This window comes from Narcine bancroftii, chromosome 5 (assembly GCF_036971445.1).
Source record: "Narcine bancroftii isolate sNarBan1 chromosome 5, sNarBan1.hap1, whole genome shotgun sequence".
NCBI classification, from domain to species: domain Eukaryota; kingdom Metazoa; phylum Chordata; class Chondrichthyes; order Torpediniformes; family Narcinidae; genus Narcine; species Narcine bancroftii.
This window is the reverse complement of record NC_091473.1, coordinates 65,970,168-65,993,589: the sequence shown is the minus strand read 5'-3', so window position 1 is coordinate 65,993,589 and position 23,422 is coordinate 65,970,168. Positions and strand designations below refer to the sequence as shown.

At 42.9% G+C, this 23,422-nt stretch overlaps 1 protein-coding gene across 1 annotated transcript in view; it reads right to left on the bottom strand.

Moving 5' to 3' along the window:
• The window catches only part of LOC138763467 (protein FAM163A-like), an 87,339-nt gene extending 78,357 nt beyond the window's left edge, over positions 1–8,982 (bottom strand). The window contains exon 1 of the mRNA XM_069937658.1: positions 8,400–8,982. The gene's annotated coding sequence lies outside the window, so the exon portion shown is untranslated. The remainder of the gene's footprint in view (positions 1–8,399) is intronic.
• Between the last annotated feature and the right edge of the window lie 14,440 nt (positions 8,983–23,422).

Genomic DNA, 23,422 nt, shown 5'->3' with positions numbered 1-23,422 from the left:
TCCCAGCAGCATGCACGGCCCACGAGAGCTGGGCAGAATTTCCAAAAATCTATCAATTTTGCAGATTGACCTCACACTATGGCTTATACTAAAAACTAACAAAATTCAGTGACAATGCTGTAAAAAACAGCTTCAAGGCAATTTGTTGTTTTTTCCTAAAAATAATCTTTATTCGTCATAAATTATTTACAAAAGGGAAAATCATTCAAAGTCTTTTCACATCTTTGGTGTCATATCCATACATTGTTACAGACATTCTCTATTTACCTCCATTACCACCACTGTGGCACCTTGTCATAATTCCCCCCCCACCCCCCCTCACCCCCACTCTGTTGTTTGAGGGGCTTTAATGCCTGGTAACGGAAGGACTCTAGACTGTAGCCCATCCCATCATGGCCCCCGTGTTGGCTGTGCCAAGCCTCTGTACGTCAGCACACATTCCTGCAGCTTCCTTCACTGACATCTTGGTGTGTTGGAAAACCAACCAGTTTCAGGCAGCCCAAAGGGCTGAGCTGATGATCTTCCAGCAGCTCTGGATGTCTATCTCTGCATGCGACGTGTGATCAGCCCATAAATCAGAGTCCTCTGTCCTGCTCTCCAGACACTCTTGGCATACGCGCATTCTGCAAAGAGGTGATTGACTGTCTCCACTCCACCACAGTCATCTCAGCGACAAACCTCTTGGTTTTCTTGATGAATGCTCAAATCTGTCTTCCCCAAGCATGGTTCATATATAGAGAGGACACATTTATCCACCAAAGAATTCTGAAATCAAACCCTCTTGTGACAAATAATCCCAGGCTAATTTGTGTCTATTTTGCCTCCTTTCTCCATGGGCAGGTGTTCTGTGGGTGCATTCAAACGATCAGGAAGGTGGGTGGAAAGATCACAGGCTGGTGGACAGCTTGCTCATAGAACTGACATGTCCCCTGACTGATGGGCATGAAGGTGAAACAGAGATACTTCTGGTTATCTGACTTGTGGAGAGGCAGGCAGACAATCTGTGGCAGATATCCAACCATGATTTGGAGACATGAATGTTGAAGAACCAGATCTCAGGGAAGATTTCTGTGAACTTAAATTGCATGTGGGATGAAGTGTAAAAGTCTGCAGACACAGTGGTTGCAGTCAAAATACATAAGTGCTGGAGGAACTCAGTAGGAGTCCATAGGAGGTAAAGATATATAACCAATATTTTGGGCCTGAGCCCTTCTTCACGGTATGAACAAAAAGCAGGCAGACACCTGAATCAAAAGGCTGGGGGAGAAAGGAAGAAAGGGCAAGGGGAGGAGCACAGACCAACAGACAAAAGATGATAATTGGACATGGATGGGAAAGGTGAGAATTGATGGCGGGAGGGAGTGCCTCTGTGAAAGAAGAGCTAGAGGGAAAAGGAAAGAGAGAGAGACAGAGGAAAGGAGAAATAGGGATAGGGGAAAGGGAGAGACAGCGTGGAGCTAACGGAAACTGGAGAAGTCGATGTTAATGCCATCTGGTTGGAGGGTGCCCAGACGGAATATGAGGTAAATTGCAAGTGACAGCTTTCAGTTTAAATGCTCAGTAAATCAGACTGCAACTGTGGGAAGATGAACTGGGTAAATGTTGCAGGTTTGAGATACCTCACCAAACTGATGAAGTTGCTCAGGCTGATTGCCCTTGAGAAGAGACCATGTTCCTTCCTTCATTATGAACTGATCCAGGAATCAACCAAGGTAGCTCCTATCATGCAGTGGGAGACTGTTCATATCCCCACCTATCACTGGGATAAAATGCATATCTTTGACCCACCACCATCAGGAAGGAGGTACAGGAGCATCAAAATTAGACTGCCAGGCTGTGAGATTGATGAACTGTAAAAGAGTAAATGATTCTAAAATATTTATATGTTTTTACTTTAAATTATATCTTTATGTGATTTGCTACGAACTGTGTATTCTGTGTCTGTGTTTGTGTGTGTATGTGTGTGTGTGTGTGCATGTGTTTCCTGTGTGTGTGCCTTGTGTGTGTGTGTGTCTGTCACTATGCATGTGTGTCATGTGTGTGCTTGTGCATGTGTCTGTGTGTGTGCATGTGAGGTGTGTCTGTATCTATATATATATATATATATGTGTGTGTGTGTGTATCTGTATATATGTGTGTGTGTCTATATGTGTGTGTGGTGTGTCTGTATTATATATGTATGTGTGTGTGTATGTGTGCTATGTCTGTATGTATATATATGTGTGTGTATGTATGTGTGTGTGTCTGTGTGTGTGTATGTATGTGAGTGAGTGAGTGAGTGTGTGTGTGCGTGTGTGTGTGTGTGTGTGTGTGTGTGTGTGTGTGTGTCGCGCGCTGTGGTCCAGAGAAACACTGTTTTGTCTGATTATACTGTATATGTACAATCAGTTGATAATAAACTTGAAGAACTAAATCACAGACTCAAATTATTATCATTGCAAATATTGATGGAAGTTGTGTTAATAAAAACCCTGTCCATTTCCATCCACAACAAATAAGAAATGCTAACTCTGGGAATATTGCACTGCAGAGCAGGTATCAACAAAGAGATGGAGGCATGTTGAGCTTAAAGAAATATTAAGATTGGAGCATGTAAACTATTAATACACAAGTCTTTCATCACAGTGGGGTTAGTGGACAGTCAGGAGATCACTGGAATATTAAGGCAATGTGCTGTGTTGAGGGAATGGGTCAAGGCATAAAATAACGTCACAGAGCAACAAGGACAGAACTTCCCCTGCCTGGTGATCAGTGTCATGGAGGGTCACGTTCAGCATAAAGGAAATGGTAGAAATAAATAAAATTGTGATTTTACATAGAAAGTGGGATTCTGGTGCTGCCATACACAAATGGCTGTGTTACACTTGACCCCAGCATCTGCAGACTGTTGCTGCTGTATTCTTCACCTCTGGGTGTTAAACCATCTGAATTCTCTGCCCATCATTGGAGTGTTTAATGTGGAGGTTTGAAAGGTTAGGAGATGAAGGGCTCCGGAGATCAAGTGCAGAGGATTTGAGACCTGCGACAAATCAGCTGGGAATGAAGGAGATGCAAGTGGCTATGTGGTCTCTTTCTGATTCTGTTCTTGCGTTCCCTTGACAATGAAGCCTTGGCAAAGCCATCTTCTCTAGTCCTCATGAAACTCTGCAAATGTCACTAGTAAGGCTGCAACTTCCAGTGCTGGTGGGTAATTGTCAAAGATAAATGGAGTGATTGGTGAGATATGTCAGTAGCTGCAGGATGCATGGTTTATCAAAGCATTCAGGGACTGAAGCCTTGGGAATGGGCTAGTTTTTATGATAGGAACCAGGAAATGAAAAAAAGGATTGTTAATTGTGGTTGGAACCCTTACTGCAATAAAATAAAGGCTTTATAATGGGGCTGAGAGAGGTTTCAAAGGTTGCTCAGTCTGCTTCCACAGAAATTTCTTTTAATCAGTGGGCTACAGAAAATATACAATAAATAGCCTTTTAGAAATGTAAATACAGAAGGAAGAAATTCTGCAGTATAGTTACAGAACAATGTAACCAACCCACCTTTCCACTCAATTAGACCACAGCTCATCTGTGCCAGGCTTCATCTCCTCCCCTCATAGCTCAAACATGAATATGCGGATCTTTCCAAAAGTTCTTGATTTTCTCTTTGAACATTACCAATGATCCAATCTCCGCAATACTTTGGGGAGGCTGTAAAATGGTGTGAGAACAATAACTTGAGCCTCAGTGTGGAAAAGACAGAAGAGATGATTGTGGACCTCAGGAGGATGAAGATTGATCACAAGGCATCACAGTTCCTGGGATTCTTTGTCCATTCTTTGGCAAAGCAGGTCCCCCTTCATTCAATTGGCAAGTTAACCAGGAAATGATTAACCATCGGGCCAAGTAGAGCTTTTGCTAAAAATATCTTCAACAGTTGCAAAGAAAAAGATTTGGAAAGATCACAAAATTAGGCCATAAGATGTCAGAGCTGAATTGGGCTATTTGGCCCATAGAGTGTGCTCGCCATTCCAATCACAGTTGATGAATTTGAACCCAATTCTTTTACCTTTGACACCTGTACTGATCAAGAAATTATCAATCTTTACTTTAAATCTACCCAATGACTTGGTCTCCACAGCCCTTCATGGCAACAAATTCTACAGATTCACTACCCTCCAGCTGAAGAAACCTCCTCATCTCTTTTCTCAAGGGATATCTTTTTATTTTTAGAACTAGACTTTCCCACTAGTGGAAACATCTTCTCCATTACCAGTCTATCCAGCCCTTTCAATATTCCATATATTTCAATGAGATTTCCCCCATCATCCTTCTAAACTCCAACGAGTACAGGCCACGAGCCATCAAATGCTTCTCCTACCCTCTCATTTCGAGATTCATTCTCGTAAACCTCCTCTGGACCCTCTGCAACATCACCACATCCTTTCTTGGATATGGGCTCCAAAGCTGTTCACAAATACTCCAAATGTGGTCCAACTAATGTCTTGTAAGGCCTCAGCATTACATTCCTGCCTTTATATACTAATCCTCTTGAAATGAACATGAGCATAGCATTTGCTTTTCTTTCTGCAGACACACCCTGCAAGTTCACCTTTTGGGAATCCTGCACTAGGACTCCTAAGTCCCTTTGGACCTCCACTTTCTGAAATCTGGGAGATGGTGTAGAGAACCCCAAGGCCATACATCAATGGCACTGTCAGTCGACGTCCTCAGGGGCCACCGCTGCAGTGGAAGGAAGTCATCCTCCATCCTGACACAAGCAAGAAGGGAATGCTCTCTCACCACAGAGCTGAAAACATGTCCCTTCTGTAGTTCTCGTAATTGCAAGTATTTCAATCATTTTTTTTCTGTAAGTACAAACTTTTTTCTCTGTCAATGAGTCAGATGTTATGACAAGGATGGAGTTTTCTATTCCCCAATTTGAGACTGAATTAGCAGATCAGGTGATTTCATAGAATTGTGAACATTTCTCAGAACATAATCCAACACCCCTCCCCACCATCAGATCTCTCTATACTGGACAAAGCAGCTGATGCACACAAAGACTTCTCCCCACCCTGGCCACACTCTTCTCACCCTCCTCCCATGGGGTAGAAGAGGCATGAGTGTGAAATCCCACACCAGTGGATTCAAGGGCAGCTTCTGTCCCCCAAACCCCACCCCTCTCCACACCCTCAAGTCCATGGATGACTGGAAGGCTCCATGTTCCTAGCTGCTCCTCTGGGCAAGAGCCTTTCAGGTCACAGACCTTCTGAGTGGGATGCAGCCAGGTGTCTGCAGCTGTGGGACACTGTCTGTGGCCCTATCACAACCTGAGAAGGTTCTATTTTTGTGAATGTTTCCAGATATATACTACCATAATGTTGGTTCCAATGCCTTGTTGGTGAATTTCATGATAAATTGTGGGGCACTGGCATGAGGTGCCACTAAAAAAAGGCTGAATCTGAATAGAAAACCAGAGGTGTATGATCCAGTGATCACTGGTGGATCAGAGGGTGTGAGGGTGAGCAAATTTAAATTCCTGAGAGTCACTATCTTGGAGGAGCTTTCCTTAACCCAACATACTAATGTCATAGTTAAGAAACCATATCAGCGACTCTACTTCCTTAGGAGTTTGTGGAAATTTGGCATGACATTGAAACCTTGGCAAACTTCTACAGATGTATAGTGGAAAGGGTGCTGACCAACTTCATTGTGGTCTGGTATGGGGGCACCAATACCTCAGAGCGAAAATCCTGCAAAAGGTAGTGCACATAGCCCACATCATGACTGGCAAAACTCTCCCCATCATCGAATAAATCTACGTGGAACGCTGCCATCAGAAAGCAGCAGCAATCTTTAAGGGTGCTACCACCCAGGACATGCTCTCTATCTTGACACCTCTTTGTCTTGTGTTCATCCAACAGGTCTCTCCTTTACAAGTCCAAAGCATGCAATTGGCCATAGATATATCCAGAACCCTGCCTGTCACATTCTTGAGCAGTTGGTCTCTCCGTGCAGTCACAGCTTTCGGGGATTTCAACATTGCCTCACCCCTACACCAGCTGCTACTGAAGGCAGGGTGAAGGAAGGAGGTTGCTTCTCTCCCCTCCTTTCTAAAAGTCACTCTAAGGTGAAGGTAATTCATTGAACAGGGTTGAAGACCAACACAACATCAAGATGAGCAATTACAAAGAGTTGTTAAAAAGAATAAGAAAGAATGCAGAGGAAGGAGTTTCAGGTAAATAAGAACAAACTCAATTATACATTGAGTTCCTCCATTTATCAAAATTGCAAAGAATAAAATGACAGAGAGTTGGATATCTAATTTAAAATCAGGCAAATGAATGAAATAAAAAAGGATCTTAATTAGTTGGGCAGATGGGCAGAGGAATGGTTGATAGAATTTAATACAGAGATATGTGAGGTGTTGCATTTTGGGAGGTCTAACACAGGTAGGATCTACACATTGAATGATGGTGATCTAGGGAGTGCTGTAGAGCAAAGGGATCCCAGAGTTCAGGTACATAGTACCTTTAAAGTGGTGTCACAGGTAGATAGAGTGGTCACAAAGGGTTCAGGGACATTGGCCTTCATCAATCAGAGTCTTGAGTATTGAAGTTGGGAGATCATGTTGCAGTTGCATTAGATGCTGGTGAGGCCCTATTTAGAGTATTCTGTTCACATGTAAGGAGTCTGTGAAATACTGGCAGATACTGATTGGAGGAAATTAAGGAGTTGGAAAGGCCTGAATCCTTAGTGATGATCCAGGAAATGTGATACCTGGTTATGCAGCCATGATCTGCTCAGAACTCATTGCCAGCATGTCATAATCCTGGATCAAAACTCATCAATGGAGCAATTGGTAGACCACAAAAGGAATTAATATTTGGAAAGGGGAAGGCACTGCCTTGCTCATCCTGGCTTGGTTAAGTTCAAGTTTATCATCATCTGACGGTCCATACATAACCTGACCAAACTGTGCACCACGGTGCACACACACAATTCACAGCACATAAAATAGAAGTATATATAGATATTCTGGAATAATTTACTGGTTTCACTTATAAGAGACCTCAGGTTATCCTTCATCAATCTCACAGCCTGCATGAAGAAGCTATTTCCCAGCCTGACGGTCTGATTTTGATGCTCCTTCCTGGTGATACTGGGTCAAAGGTACTGTGTGCTGGATGGAAAGGGTCCTAAATAAATCTTTGAGCCTTGTTGAAGCAATGCTCCTGGTGAATATCATCAGTAGAGGAAAGGGAGACCCAGTGATCTTCTGGGCTGGTTTGACCAGCTTCCAGCCAAATGACTACATTTGGAGATTAAGCATTGGCACCTGCTGGGATCTACAATAATGTAGCAATTCACATGAAGTTCATGCTCAAATAGAAATCATAACAAGAGGTGTGGATTTTAACTCCACATTGAAAGGCACCATCCTTTCTCAGAGACGGGGGTGTGTGCACTTGGACAACTGCGGCTCACGGGAGCCGCCTCGGGTTAAACCAGCCTCCGGTTTCCCCTCCGCTTAACGTTTACTGAATGTTTCCCGACACTTCCCCATGAACGCCCCCTCGCTCACCGTCTCCCTTCATTCACATCCTCTTCCCCCTTCCACCGGACCTTTCTTCACTTCACCCTCCTGCAATGATCTCACTCTGCACCCTCCAAGGACTTTTCCTCCCTCTCTGCAATGGCCGCACTTTCCTCGGTGCCCGATCCCCTCCCTCGGCGACTTTCTCCCTCGCTTCCCGTGCTCCACTCAGCCGAGGAATGTCAGGGCCGAGTGGAGGTCATTCTCAGGGCAGCCGGGGGGGGGGGGGGGGGGGTGATGCTCTGGCCGAACGATGATCATTCATGGAGCTCTAATCCTTTCATGGGAAGGGGACACTATGTAATAGTTGGGTCTCCTCCAGTTCCCCTAAATCCATCTCCAGCACATGGCCCGGCCCTTGGGAAGAGCTGTGGCCAGTGAGCGCTGCCTCCTCGTCCAGCTGACCGTGAGCGGGGAGCGAGGACAGGGAGGGAGAGTGACGCCCTCCAGCTTTCCCACTCACCCCGCAGGCCTGGGGCATCGGCTGCAGCCTGGTGTGGCCCCCTCCCCCGAGCAGCCAGCAGTGGCCGTGCGAACGCACATCACTTCGCATTCTGGACACTGACCGGTGCAAATGCAGGTCGCCCCCCCCCTCCCCCCCACCGACCTAAAAGCCAGCGACAGCAAGGGCGAGCCCGCGAAGAGCAGATCAAGATGAGACCGTGAAAGACACACAGCTGGAAGGGGTCAGCAGGTCCAACAGCGCACAGAGAAGCATCCCGTCGCCGGCTGCCAAGAGCCCGGGATCAGCGGCGCTTTCAACAGTGCCCGCTCGACTGGATCAAGCAGAGGCGAAGCAACTGGAAAGCCCAGCGATATCCTACCTTCGCCGATTATCCCGGGCTGATCTCGACCCCTTTCCTTCCACACCCGGGACCTTCTTCCTTGGGACAACGGGACTCAAGTTTGGAAGGTTCGATCAGGCCACTCCCCGGACATCGGCTCGAGGAAGCGTCGGCATCTCGCGTCGTCCCAAGTGATGCCCGCGGTGACTTCCCTTGATTGACTCTTTCAGCCCCTTCGCCTCTCGCTCACGGAGATCCGTTCCGATGGATACAAAGGGTCATCCCTGATCCGAAACTTGGGCGTGAGCAGAGAAAATGGAAGGGTGCTGGTTGGTGGCAGCGGGGGCACAAAGCCAGCGATCCCGGAATGTGGCCGCCGCACAGGTCAGCACCAGGATTAGACAGAGCGCAGAGTCTGAAATCAATCGACAGTGTTAAATGGAGCCAACGCAACGGTGCCTGTTCATCGGTTGGGCGATGGACAGCATCGGCGGGCAGTCCTGGAGTGACACTCGAAGCGATCGGACACTGTCCCGACACCGACCGGTCCAGACCCCCTCTTGAAAATAACGAGATGAGACTGACCAGACCAGACCCCCTCTGGACACTGACCAGACCAGAACCGCCTCCTACACTGAGCAGTGCTACCTCGGTCTTCACACCGAATCACTTCCAGCCCTGAAGGGGGTGGAGACGCCCATATCAACTGGACATGTCCGCCAGAGAGGACGGGACAAAGATCCCTCGGCGCACAGAACTTGCTCCCCACCCCACCCCCGCTCTCTCTCCCTCCCTCCCTCCCTCTCTCTCTCTCTCTTCCCCTTTTCTTACTCCTTCTCTCTCCCTCCCCTTTCTTTTTCTCGCTTTCTCCCTCCCCTCATTTCCTTTTCCCTCCTCTTTCCCCACCCTATTTCTCCCTCCTCCTCTCTCTCTCTCCCTCCCCCCTCTTTCTCTCCTTTCTCACGCTCTCTCTCTCTCTCCCCCCCCCCCCCCCCCCCCGCTGCTTCGGAGAACAGCGTGTGGGAGGAAAGAGATCCAGTGAGAAGGCCTTGGACACGCATTGAAGCAATGGAGAATTCAGCATTCCGGACGAACAGAAGGGACAGGAATGAGAGGTTACAGCAGAATGTGACAGCTGAGAGTAGAGTAGAGGGTGACAGGAGTGAATGACGGCAGGGAGTGATGGCAGAGAGTGACAGCAGGGAGTGACAAAAAGGAGTGACAGTAGAGATTGACAGCAGGGAGTGATGGCCGAGAGTAAATGACTCTTACACCAGGAGGCTATTCAATATCTCAGCGAAAAGCTGACCCCTGGACAATGTTCTGTGGGGAAAGTTTGCCTGGGGTCTCCAGAGTCACTGAATGGTGGAGTGGGGATGCAAGGATTCATGCTCTTCGTCTCACCAAAGTCGGCACTACCATCTGTCCATGCGCATCAATTCAATTTTGTATTCCCTCCACAGTCTCATCAACCCTCAGATTTCAGCCCTCACCTGAACACAAAAGACAATTTACTATGGTCAGTTCCCTGTCCTCTTACAGATCTACAATGTAAACTGGAAGCATGCATACTCGCAAAAAGAATGAGCTCCTGGGGTCAGGGTTGAATCTGGATTTCTGACACTGTGACAGAGTTGCTCCACTTAACCATATAACCATTTACGGAGTGGAAACAGGCCATGTTGGCCTTTGCTGTGACCCCACTCCCTTGTATTCTCTCTCTGCCTCTATGATAGAGTGCTCTTATGGAACCAGATTCATATCAGGGTCACCCTTAGATGTACATCCATAATTATTCAAACCACCTCACCATAAATTTTGTTTATTGAACATACTCAATAGTGTAAGGACAAAAAGCATGAAGCTGTCACGGGAAGATACTCATGAGACTCCCTCGTGGAGGCCAGACAGAAGGATTAATGATAAGAACTGTGGTAAGTGCAGCAAAACTAAAGTTGTTCCATAATTAATATTTGGTTCCATTCATCAATGGGTCCAGCTATTCTTGCAACTGTGTGCTTTCCTGAACTAGACTTAAGACACAAAAGAGGGTTTGGTTTAGTCTGTGAAATGGGAAAATGTACAGGCTTTTTTTCAGTTCCTCCTAAGATTAAATATTAATTCCAAATGCTTTCAAGATTCCTTTTAAGGCAGCATTTACACAATGTTTAGACATATAGCATGGTAACAGGCTCTTCCAATGTTCTTCCCCCCCCCCCCTCCAATGTACCAATTAACTTACCAACCCGTATGCTTTTGAAGGATGGGAGGAAACCGGAGCATCCAGAGGAAACCCACACAAACATGGACACAGTGCCAGATTGGAACCCAGGTCACTGGTGTTGTAACAGCATTGCAATAACTGGTATGGTAACTGTGCCACCCAAGAGCAGAGTGAAAAAGATTGATATTGATTTTAAGACATAAATGTCCAAATTATGGTTTCAGGGGGTAAATCTTCAGGTAAAAGGTCAGGAACAGATATCTGGAAAATTGTTTCACTTTTTACTTGGTCTCTGAATGATTGTTGCTGGACAAGAATTGCAAATTTGACCAGATACGTGACGTAGTGTTAGTGTGGCTACGATCCACAATTGTGCACAGAGGTGGGAACAGCATAGTTCCCAATGGGACCACAGTCACACAGTGTGGAAACAGGCCATTCAGCCCAACTTGCCCAGGCTGATCAAAATGTCTTACCCTCACTAGTCCCTCCTGCCTGGCTCTAAATCCATTCTATCCATGTATCTGTCAATCTTTTTCTGAAACGTTGCCATAGTACCTGCCTCAATGACCTCCTTTGACAGCCCGTCCATACACCAACTGGAAAAAAGTTACCCCTGTTAAATCTCTCCTTTACTAACCTTAAATCTTTTCAAAAGGTTTGCTTTTGGGGATTATGATAAACAATTTCAAGAAGAATTGTGGTGGAACCACTATTAATATTGTTTTGTATGTGTATGGCTGCACCAAGGTCATCAGGGAAGAAGTCCAAGTGCGAAAGCAGAAAATGAATTTTCAATGACATGTTGCACTTTATGGTTTTGTATGCTTGAAACATGTTAAAAATATGATAGGAAATCACACAAATAGGTTATATCTAAAAAATGGTACATGATAGGAAATTTTAAGCTGATTTTTGTGATCAGAAGGCCAAAATCCATAAAAGGCACACAAAAGTGTTCAGGAAGAAAAATCTTCATAATCCAGTGTTATCGATTCCTCCACTCTGATACGCCAATGACTAATGTCTGCAGAAGAATTCATGAACAGAAATACAGAGACTACTTTGCACGATGAACACCACTAGCTAGCCACGGAAAGGATGGCCAGATTGCAGTTTGCCAGGAAGTATTTTAAAGAGCCTGCAGAATTCTGGAAAATGGTCTTGTGGACAGATGAGATCAAGATTAACCTGTATCAAAGTGATTCTGAGAGCAAAGTGTGGAGGTGTAAAGGAACTGCCCAAGATCCAAAGCATACCATCCTTGTCATGGCTTGCATCTTGCAGTGAAGCCTCTGTATTTCTGTTCATGAAGTCTTCTGCCGAATGTAGTAATTGACATTTCCACACCTTCTTCCTGAAGAGTTTCTCTTATCTGTCAGATATACATTTGGGGATGTTTTCTTCATTATGATGAGAATCCTTCTGTCATCAGTAGTGGAGGTCTTCCTTGGAATAGCAGTTCCTTTGTGTTTACTGAGCTCCTCGATCTTAATGATGTTCCAAACAGTTCATTTTGATAATCCTAATGTTTTATTCTTGTTTTTTCAGCCTCATAATAGCTTTTTTGACTTTCGTTGGTATAACTCTAGCTCTCATATTGAAAAAAGGCAAATACAGACTCCAAATATGATCAAAATCTTAGAAGCAAGCCTAATCTCTTGTTCCTGGACCAATAAAGCAATTAAACATAACTGAGTGCTCACAAACACCTGTAAAGCCAAATGTCCCAAACATATGATGCCTTGAAATGAGGGGTCTATGTATAAAAAGTGCTGTAATTTCTACATGGTCAAACCAAAATGTATATAAATAACCTTGAATAAAATTTGGAATGCACAGTAGCAAATAAAGAACAAAAGTGCCTTTGTCCAAAAGATTATAACCTATTTTTATTGCATCCATGTGCCAATCTCTGACTCAAATTTCACTGTTGCTCCAGCTTCCTGGCATTGCATTCAAAAAGAAAAAACCCTTGTTCTGTCAATCTTATTTCATATAACCTGTTCTCCAATCCAGATAACATCCTGGTAAATCTCTCCAAACTATCTTCATCCTTCCTGTAATGAGGCGACCAAAACTTAACACAATACTTGTATTGGGAAGGGTTGAGGCTGTCATGTGATAGCACTGCCCCCTACCTCGTCAGAGGACACACCAGTTGCCAATCATGGTTTGGTTCCACCCCACCAATTAGTGCACACCTGGCTGTTGGCCGCATATAAATGGATTTGACTCTCCAGCTTGCCTGTACTTGGCTGTTGTAATTGGATTAACCCTCCTGGCACTGATCCATTGGTCCCTGCTAATGAGCTATTGGTCCCTGCTAATGAGCTATTGGTCCCTGCTAATGAGCTGGGATGGAACCTCCAGCACTATATAGGTGCTATCTGTTGTTTATTCTCTCTTTTTTTTGCTAGCTTAGGACCACCCGGCTTTGCTCCAGGCCTAGAAATGTGGAAGGGTGCTGGAGAAACTGTTGGTAAGATGTGGGCTGTTAAAAGGGTTGGGAACATTTAATTAGTGTCCCTTGTAGCATAGAGCCATGCCTGCACTGAGTCAAGGGGTGGTGGGGCATTGTAGTGATTTTACTTTGATCATTGTATGTACCAGTTAATTGTGTGTGTGTGTGTGTTACCTTTGAGACCTACCAAACATGTTTCCTCACTCACAACAATACTTCAAGGGTTTAATGAGCTGCAACATCATGTTATGGCTCTTGAACTCAATCCCCAACTAATGAAGGCCAAAAGACCATTGGCTTTTTTTGACACCCTATCACCTTGCACCAGCAACCTTGAGGGATCTATGTACTTCGACACCAAAATCTCTGAGCTCTTCCTTAGTGTTAAAAATCCTCTCATTAACCACATAATCTGCCTTCATGTCAGCCTCCCAAAGTGCATCATTTCACATTTATCTGGATTGAACTCCATCTGCCACTTCTCATCGTAACTCTGCATCCTGTCTCTATCCTGTCGTAACCTAGGATGTGAGCAATTGTAATGTGGTTTAATTGGTTATCAGAGAATCTTGATGCTAACAACTGGAGTTTGGGCAAATTTCCTTTCATGGGATTTGAATCTACAATTTTCAAACCACACCACTGAGAAAGATCTTAAAACCTCCCACCACAGATCCTTGAACTCATACCCCTATGGGAGGTGGCACTTCTTGCTGTGAAGTGTTAACTTGGTATTCCATGCATTGACCACTAGGGTAATGAGCAGAAGACAGAGGATATTTCTCTGTGTGGCATTTCTCATGTGGTGTTTTGTTTATTTTCTAGACATACAGCACAGTAACAGGCCCTTTCAACCCATGAGCCCATGCCACCCAATTAAATTCAATTTGCCAACAATCTCCAGTATATAATGGTGGAAGGAAACCAGAGTATGTGGAGGAAACCCATGTTACCATGTTTCTCCCTGTGACTATTCTCCCTGTTGTGTTTCTCTGTGCTGCATTTCTCCATTTTGCACAACAGTTACAACAGCCCTACAAAGAAAATAAGGATTCAACAAGAAGGCACAGGTGAGGTCGGATGAGGATTTTTTTTCTCTTAATTCACAGAGAAAGCAGTCAGGGCAAGGGTATGCTGGTCTTGCAGAATGTGGATAATCAGGAAAGCCACCAGTGTACCTGATGATTTTATCTGTGAGAAGAGCTTTCAACTGAAGTGCCTTACAGACCATGTGAGGGAAATGGAGATGGAACAAAATGAATTTCAGATTATTTGTGAGGCTGAGGGGGTGATAGACCGGAATTATAGGGAGGCAGTCACTCCTAGGAGGCAGGAGGAAGGTATCTGGGTTAGTCAGGAGAGGGTAAGGGAACAGCACAGGGCACCCCTGTGGCCCTTCCTCTCACTGATTGTGTACCATTTGGATATTGCTGAGAGGGACAACTGACCAAGGACAAACAATGACAGTCGAGTCTCTGGCATGGAGTATGGCCTTGTGGCTCAGAAGGGAGTATTGTAGGAAAGGCAGAAAAGCTTAGACCATGGATCAGTACATGGAACTACATATGGCCATTAGTGAAACTTTGTGACAGGAGGGGAAGGACTAGCAGCTCAATATTCAGAGGTTCCATTATTTCAGATGCAATAGAGTGGGAGGAATGGAAGTGGTAGAGGTGGCATTGCTGGTCAAGGAAAATGTCACAGCAGTGCTCAGACAGGACAGATTTGAGTGCTCATTTGGTGCGGCTATAGGAGGGGAACTGAGGAATGGGAAAGGGGTAACAACGGTAATGAAGTTACATTATGGACTGCCCAATAGTCAATGGGAGTTGAAGGTTAAAATCTGCAGAGAGAGCAGACAGCCGCAAGAAAGATAAAATTGTGATAGGAGGCATTTTTAACTTTCCACAGATTGACTGGGTCTTTCATAATGGAAAAGGGCTAGATGGGTTAGATGTTGTCAAACGTGTTCAGGAAAGTTTTCCAAATCAACATGTACTGTAGAGCTCCCAACTGGAGAGGGTGCAATGCTGGAATGTCTATTACAGAATGAGACAAGTGCCAGAAGTGTGTGCAGGGAAAGACATTGGATTCAGTGATCATAGGACTACTAGTTTCAAGATTAGGGTCAGTTTGGTCCTTGGGTTGAGATTGTAAATTAGAGAAAGGCTAATTTTGAAGAAATTAGAAAGGATCTGGTAAGCATGGATTGGGCTAGGTTGTTTTTGGCAAGGATGCACTTGGTAAAGCAAGGCTCATTTAGAAAATAAGAATGGCATGGAATTCAAGGAGATTTTGCGGTGACAGAATTGGCTTGCCCAGAGAAGGCAGAGGATGGTGTATTCTGCTTGGAGTTCAGTGACCAGTGGTGTTCCACAGGGATCTTTTCAGGGACCCCTCTTCCTTGTGATTTTTATAAATGACCTGAAAGGAAATGGGAGGGTAGATAGTACGTTTGCAGATGACACAAAAGTTGGTAGTTTTGTGGATAATCTTGGGGGTTGCTAGAGTTTACAAAGGGACATTTGATAGAATGTAGCGCTCAACTAAGAAGTGGTCGATGGAGTTCAACCCAGAAAAGTATGGTGATTCATTTTGGAAGGTCAGATTTGAAGGCAAAATACAATGTTAATGAGAGGTCTCTGAGCAGTGTGGGAGAATTGAAAGATCTTGGTGTCTGTGTTCAGTAGCTGCTGTACAGTTAATGGTATTGTTACAAAGGAGTACAGTGTGTTGGTCTTCATTGACCAAGAGCCGTGAGGTAACGTCACAGCGATACAAGATCCAATTTTGATCGCACTTGGAACATTATTCAGTCTGGGCACGTCATAACATTAAAAAATCTGGATTCTACAGGCAGGGTGCGGTTGATATTTACAGGGATGCAGCCTGAATGGGGGAGCATGCCTCATAAGGATAGGTTGAGGGAACATGCTCTTTTATCCAATGGAGCAATGACAGATAAGGGGCGACCTAATAGAGGTGCATACGATAAGCAGAAGCATGCAAGGCTAGAGACTTTTTCTCAGGGCTGAAATGGCTAACATGAGGAGCCAGAGTTTTGAGGTGCTTGGCAGTAAGTAGAGAGGAGAAGTAAGATGCAAGTTTTTTCCCCACAGAGAGTGGTGGCTGCATGGAATGCTCTCCCAGCAACAGTGATGGAGGCAGGTACAATAGGATCTTTTCAGAGGCTATTGGATAGGTATGTGAAACCCAGAAAAATGGAGGGTTATGGTTGTCGGAAGAATAGGTTATTAGGTCTGCTCAACCAGTACCACAAAAGCCCTGTACTGAGCTTTAGATTTCTATATCTGTAACATGAAGCTGGACATCCAGATAATTTGTGGGAGGTAGTTTAGGTTGACCCCAACAGGTTTGGTTTCTCTATGGTGAGGCTAGCACTGTTGACGTGGATCATGAACAAATGTGGAGAGGGATTTGATGAATAAGCGCAAGAACTGAACCAACTGCTGCAGTAAAAGGTGGAAGAAACTCATTGATGGAGTTCCAGGCAAGTTGGTGAAATGTGAAGGCGAGGAGCATGAGGTGGATGATGAACAAAGGTACCAGAGATCTTTCGAAAATGGCTTCAATTGTAGAGCAACGAAGGCAGGAATGGGTTTACACTTTGGTGACACGATATTCAGGATGAATTCATTGAGCAAGGTTTCACGAGTTTTAAATTTCGGGCTAAGATGAAGGTCTTCAAATCATTCAGTGGTCCTCTTTGGCTGGGATGATGTTACCTAGCGTCACAATGCTGAATTCTTCAGAAATTAGTCCCGCCCACAGTGAGCAGGAGCACCTCAAGGAACTGATGGTGTCCAGACTCAACATGGAAGCTGGGTCTTTCTGTCAGAAATCAAGGTTTGGTTTAGTTAAATGATGAGAGAGAGTGGAGAGAACAGAGCTCTGAGAGAAGTGAAAGGTTGCAGAGATCACAGAGGAAAGGCAGAGAGTTGGTGAGCGAGCAGAAGGAGCTTTGAGATCGCAAGGATCATTTAAAATCAATTAGGAGCAGATGATTTGGATGCATAAACTGATCACTCGGACCTTTGAACCAGTTCTGCTGTTGAACATCATTGTGAATGATAGAATTAAACCTCAGACTGAGAGCCCCTATGAATGGCATGGGAGAGTATCTGTCGACAAGCTCTCCCCTAGAGAGTACAAGTCCAGAATTGGCAGTTCTGTATGGTTTTTAGATTGTCCAAATGCAGAATGATGTGATTATTTATTCTGACTTCATGTGTGCTTTGAACTGAAAATTAATAAAAATTAGCTAGCATCAAGGTTGAATCAATTCAGCTTTGAACATTGAATGATTCAAGTTTGTTCACATGCTACAGTCTCCAACTGTAAACGCATGTATGTGCTGTGAAGAGCCAATCCGATCAAGATGTGGTCAACTGTGTCAATTATTCTGCTGGGCCACTAAAGTAGTTGAAGATGTAAAAATCTTCATTCTCCAAACGATACTTGCATGTGCCTCAAAATTTCCACAAGTACCTTGCACTCTGCCCCCAATGCTTCCATTCTTTCCAACTACTCACCATTCTCAGCAGGTGCAGTCCACTTTTGGGAAGTGCTTCCAAAGATCACCAAGCGACTTCTTTCTCACACGTACATCGCACTCTCACTGAATGCCTTGATCATTCCCGCTGAGCGCGCCCCGCGCGCTCCCGTCGAGTTTGGGGAGTTGAAAAATGCAATGTTGTGTCCAATGAATAATAAAAAGAAAGTCAACTTCATGGTGTGTTGAAAGAAACAAGTGAGGGAATTCTCTATTTATAACCTGTGGTAAATGAGTGCCTTTACAAATGATGACCCCATTAGTTCACAGTATCTTCTAATTTAAAATGGATAGTGATAATGAGAAGCCCCTTACAGGAGCAGATGGGAAGGTCAAACTGGAGATTCCCCCCCTTTTATTAATAATGCTCCAGTGTGGTTCATGATCCTCGAAGCGAGTTTCTCTGTCCTCCCTCAGTGTGATGAGTCAGAAGACTAAGTACGGTTCACAGTGGAGTGTCTTCCAAACCAGATTTTGAAGTGGAGGATGTCTTTAGTGGATCCGGATGGTAATCTCCTATACGACATGCTTAAGGTGGCTATACTGCAGTGTACTCAGCCATGTAGGGAGACTCTTATTGCCCAAGGTGATAGGCAAGTCACAGATGTTGAGGAAGTGGTGCAGGCTACCTGGAACAGACCCTGTCGAAGGCGACTTTTGGAAACTGTTTCCTTTGATGTTTATCTCATCACAAGAGCATTTAGTCTTTTGAATGTCCATCCTTGATCAATTGGCGGATCATGCCAACCTGGTTATGTCCATGACCTCTGCGTTAAAGATAGATGGATTGGCTTCTTCCCTTGGTCAACAGGAGCAAATGGAATGGGAACAACTGCTCATTGCGCCTTCTCAATCAAAGGTGACTGAATTGGAGCAGCAAATGGCAGCACTGACTACACAGGTCCAGGCTTTGGGCACACAACAGTATTCCTTCTGTCAACCTGGTTAGAATCATGGTGGTCAAGAATGTGGTAAAGGCGACGGATGGCATATATGTTGGAAGGATCAGTGATTTGGTACTGCTGCCTGGATCTGTCAGCCACCTTGCAACTTCTACAAATGGCAGCTGGGAAATGACCAGGCCTGGCAGTAGAGGCAGCTGCTACCCATGGGCACATTGGCCATCATCTTTTCATCAAAGACTATCTCTCAGAAATTCAACTTCTTGTCAATTCCGGTGCAGAGATTTCAGTGGCCCCTCCAACGCTCAAGGAACACTGACACCCTAAAATGTCATATGTTCTTTCAGCTGCAAATGATTCTCATATTCAAGCATATGGCCAGGGGTCACTCGTGTTGGATTTTGGTCTCAACAAACCTTTTCAGTGGGATTTCACTGTTGCAAATGTGGCAAATTCCGTTAAGGGATCGGATTTCTTGTCACATTTTCATTGTTGGATTTGAAAAATCGCTGTGTCATGGACCACAGCTCCTGTATGCAAGTGAGCTGCATTTGTTGTCCCTCCAATGTTGTTGGCTGTCTGACGAGCCTTCAATCTGGTTCCTGCCCTTTCTAAGCCTTGCTCTAATGTTTCCCTTGCCTAATGACTTCATTATATCATCATACAGATGTTAAACATACAATAACCTAGCATATGGAGAGTAGGGGGGTCCTCCAGTTGCAGCGCGAGCTCGTAGATTAGCCTGGACTGTCTTAAAATCGTGAAATCAGAATTGGACACATGCAAGAGTTGGGCATAGTCTGTAGATCTGACAGCTGCTAGGCTTCCCTGTTGCATATGGTTCCAAAAATTCTCCTGGGGAATTGGTGGCCTTGTGGTGATTATCATGCCCTGGACAATTCTACTGTGCCGGATTGATACAACATCCCCAAATTTATAAGACTTCTCAGAAAACCTCCATGGCGAACATGTATTTGCGAAAATAGATCTAGTATGCGCTTACTCTCAGATTCTAGTTGAGTCTTCTGATGTCGTTAAGACGGCAGTAATTACACCTTTCGGCATGTTTGAGTTTCTGTGAATGCCATTTGTTCTACGGAATGCAGCTCAGACATTCCAGTGGTTTATGGACCATGTACTCGCTGGCCTCAAATTTATTTGTTTATATCAATGAGTAGCATAAGTGTCACCTTACCTCATTGTTTCAGAGGCTTGATGAGTTTGGCACTGTGATCAATCCCAGTAAATGCATTTTTGGCACAGATCTTATTTTTGGGACATAAAGTTATGCAACATGGTATGTGAGAGATTGAAGTATTTCCTACACCTGTTACGTTTGGCCAGTTGCAATGTTTTTTAGGCATGATGAATATTTATCACCTATTCCTGCCAAATGCAGCAGCATCTCTATTACCCCTTACTGAAATACTAAAAGGATCCGACGATGTGAAGACTGTGTATGCAAATGCCACGATGCTTGCTCATCAAAAGCCCAATGCCTTGCTCTCTCTTACCACAGATGCATCCATCAGTGCTGTGGGAGCAGTGTTAGAACAAGCCCGTGGACAATAGGAAACTCTGGGGGGTTTTTTTCAGCCAAGCCATCACCAGCTCAGGCAAAGTATAATACATTTGGACGAGAACGTTTGGCCATTTATCTCTCAATGAAACTTTTCTGCTTTTTTTTGTAAGGTTGTCCTTTCACCATTTATACTGGCCACCAGCCTCTTACACATACTGAAAGTACAAGCACATATCTCTATCCTCCCAGAGAGATTCGGCCCTTGGACTTCATTCTACAATTTTCATCGGTCATAAGGCAGGCGTGACATTGATGCCTTACAACTACTGCCATTGATTTCACTGCCATGGCTAGTGCACAGCACACCGATCCCATCCAGTATCACCAGATCAACTCTGGTCTCCATCTTCAAGATGTGACCCTGGATGAATTGGGTGAAAGTTGGTCTGCGATTTTTTTTTTTCTCCCCCCCCCCCTCCACAGGAAGGACTAGGCCTTTAGTGCTGACAGCTATGAGGTGGGAGACTTTTGAGTCTCTTCATAATCTATCACATCCTGGTAGAAGAGCATCAATCAAACTAGCTATGGAATGTTTTAGCTGGCCTCATGTTGAGCATAATGCTGGATTATGGGTGATGTGCTATCAATAACTCCAAAGATGAGAAGTTAGCTGACTGATAGGCTTTTGCTTTTTGTTTACTTATTTAATATTTCACTGTGAACTACTACAATAATAATATATACATTCATTATTAAAATATACACAGTGATATTTTCCCCTTTTTTGTACCACCCTTCCCACCCCCTATAATAGAGTTTAAAAAAAGGAAAAATAATTAAACAGTAAAAGAATACATAAGAAAAAGCGGTTGTCATCTTAAATTTTATATTTAAGTATTTTTATAATTGGTTTCTAGTATGGTTTCCAAATTTGCTCAAATAAAGCACATTTGTCCCTTAGATTGTAGGTAATCTTTCCTCATGGAATACACTATGTACCATTGTTGTATTTTTAAGGTTGTTTCTGTTTTTCAAGTTGTCATTATGCATTTTTTTTGCTGCTGTGAGTGCAATCAGAATAAAACTTTTTTTTGGAGTTTTGTCTAATTTTAAGCCTAATTATTTCTTTTAGGTTATTTAACAGAAGATTTCTGGATCTTTTGGTATCTTACTTTTGTAATTTTATTTAATATTAAGTTTAAATCTTCCCAAATATTTTTTACTTTTGTACATGTCCAAATTGCGTGTAATATTGTTCCAATTTTTTTTTTCACAATGGAAATATCAGCCTGACATCGTTGGATTCCTTTTTTTAAAAATTTTTTGTGGTGTCACGTATAATCTATGTAGCCAATTATATTGTGTCATATGAAATTGGGTATTTATTGTTATTCATGGTTCCTGTGCATAGTTTCTCCCATGTTTCATTCTTTATTCGTATATTTAAATGTTTTTACCAACTTTGCTTGTTTTTATATATTGTTTCATCATTTTCCTTGTATTGAAATTTTATGTATATATTTGTAATAAATCTTTTCACTATTGTGTCTGTAATTAAGTATTCATAGCAGCTATCTTCAGGAAATCTTAAGCTTGTTCCCAGTTTTTCTTTTAAATACGTTTTTAACTGATGGTATGAAAATATTGTGCTATGTGATATTCTGTATTTATCGTTTAACAGTTCGAATACTAGTAAATTATTTCCCAAAAATGAATCTTTTATTCTTTTAATTCCTTTTCTTGCCCATTTTCTAAAAAATAAATTGTCTATTGTAAAAGGAATTAATGGGTTTTGCATTAGTAGCATTTTTGGTATTTGATAATTTATCATCTTTCATTCTAGATGTATTTTCTTCCACGTTTTTAATATATGATGTAATATTGGTAGATTGTTATGTTGCACCAGCTTCTCATCTCATTTATAGAGTATGTGTTCAGTGACCTTTTCTCCTAATTTGTATAATTCTATCTTGAGCAAAGTTGGTTTTTCTCCCACCTGATAAAAATCTGACAGATCTTAACTGTGCTGCCCTGTAATCATTTTTGAAAATTGGTAGCTGCAATCCCCCTTATTTGCATGCCCATGTTAATTTTTCCAAAGCTACTCTTGCTTTTTTACCCTTCCATAGAAACTTTTTCATTAATTTGTTCAATTTTTAAAAAAAAATTCCCATCAAGGGAATTGGTAGCATTTGAACAAGTACTGTAGTCATGAAATGTATTCATTCTGATGCAATTTACTCTTCTATTAGAGTTAGTGGTAGTTCTTTCCATTTCTCTAAGTCCTCTTGTATTTTCTTTATTAATGGACGGTAACTTAATTTGTACAAATGATTTAAATTATTATCTATCCTGATGCCAAGGTAACGTTTGGCCTGTGATTGTCATTTGAAAGGGGATTTCTTTTACATTTTGTATAATCGACTTTATTCATTGGCATCACTTCACTTTTATCAATATTAACCTTGTATCCTGATATCACCCCATATTCTTTCAATTTTGTATTTAACATTTTTATTGATTTATCTGGGTTCATTAAGTATACTATAATATCATCTGGAAAGAAGATAATTTTAAATTCTTTTTTATTCCTTTTATTGTGGGTTCTTTTCTTATCAGCTCTGCTATTGGATCTATAGCCAAAGCAAACAGGGAAGATGATAATGGGCATCCACGTCTTGTTTACCTACTCAATTTAAAGTAGTCTGAAACATATCAATTTGTTACCATTTTAGCCACAGGACCATTTATACAGTGCTCTGATCCAATTAATACATTTTCCCAGTAATTTGAATTTCTGTAGTACTTTAAAAAGATAACTCCATAAAACCCATCAAGTTTTCTCTGCATCAAGAGCTGCTGTATGGATTAAATTATGTTTACAGACATTATCTGCTGTTTTTCTATTTTTAACAGATCCTGTTTGATTTAACATCTCTAATTTTGGCACATAATCTGTTAATCTATTCACTAGTAGTTTTGCAATAGTCTGTATTTGGCGGAGATATCGGTCTATATGAAGCTGGTGACAATGTGTCTTTTCCTGCTTTTGGAATTTTCTGTGATTATTGCCATTTTACATGAGTCAGGAAAATTCTGGGTCTCTTCCACCTGTTTCATTACCTCTTATTGAATACCTTATAAAATTGTGGGAAATCCATCTTCACCTGGTGCTTTATTATTTGGTAATGTCATTAGTGCATCATGTATTTCTGTAATTGCCAGGGGCTTTGGTCATTTATTTTGATCTTCAAATTATAATTGAGGTAATTCAATATTTGACAAATATTAATCTATTTTGTCATTCTTCCCTAAGTTTTCAGTTTGATATATTGCTTATAATTTTTTTAAAATTTACATGAATTTCTTTTGGGTTT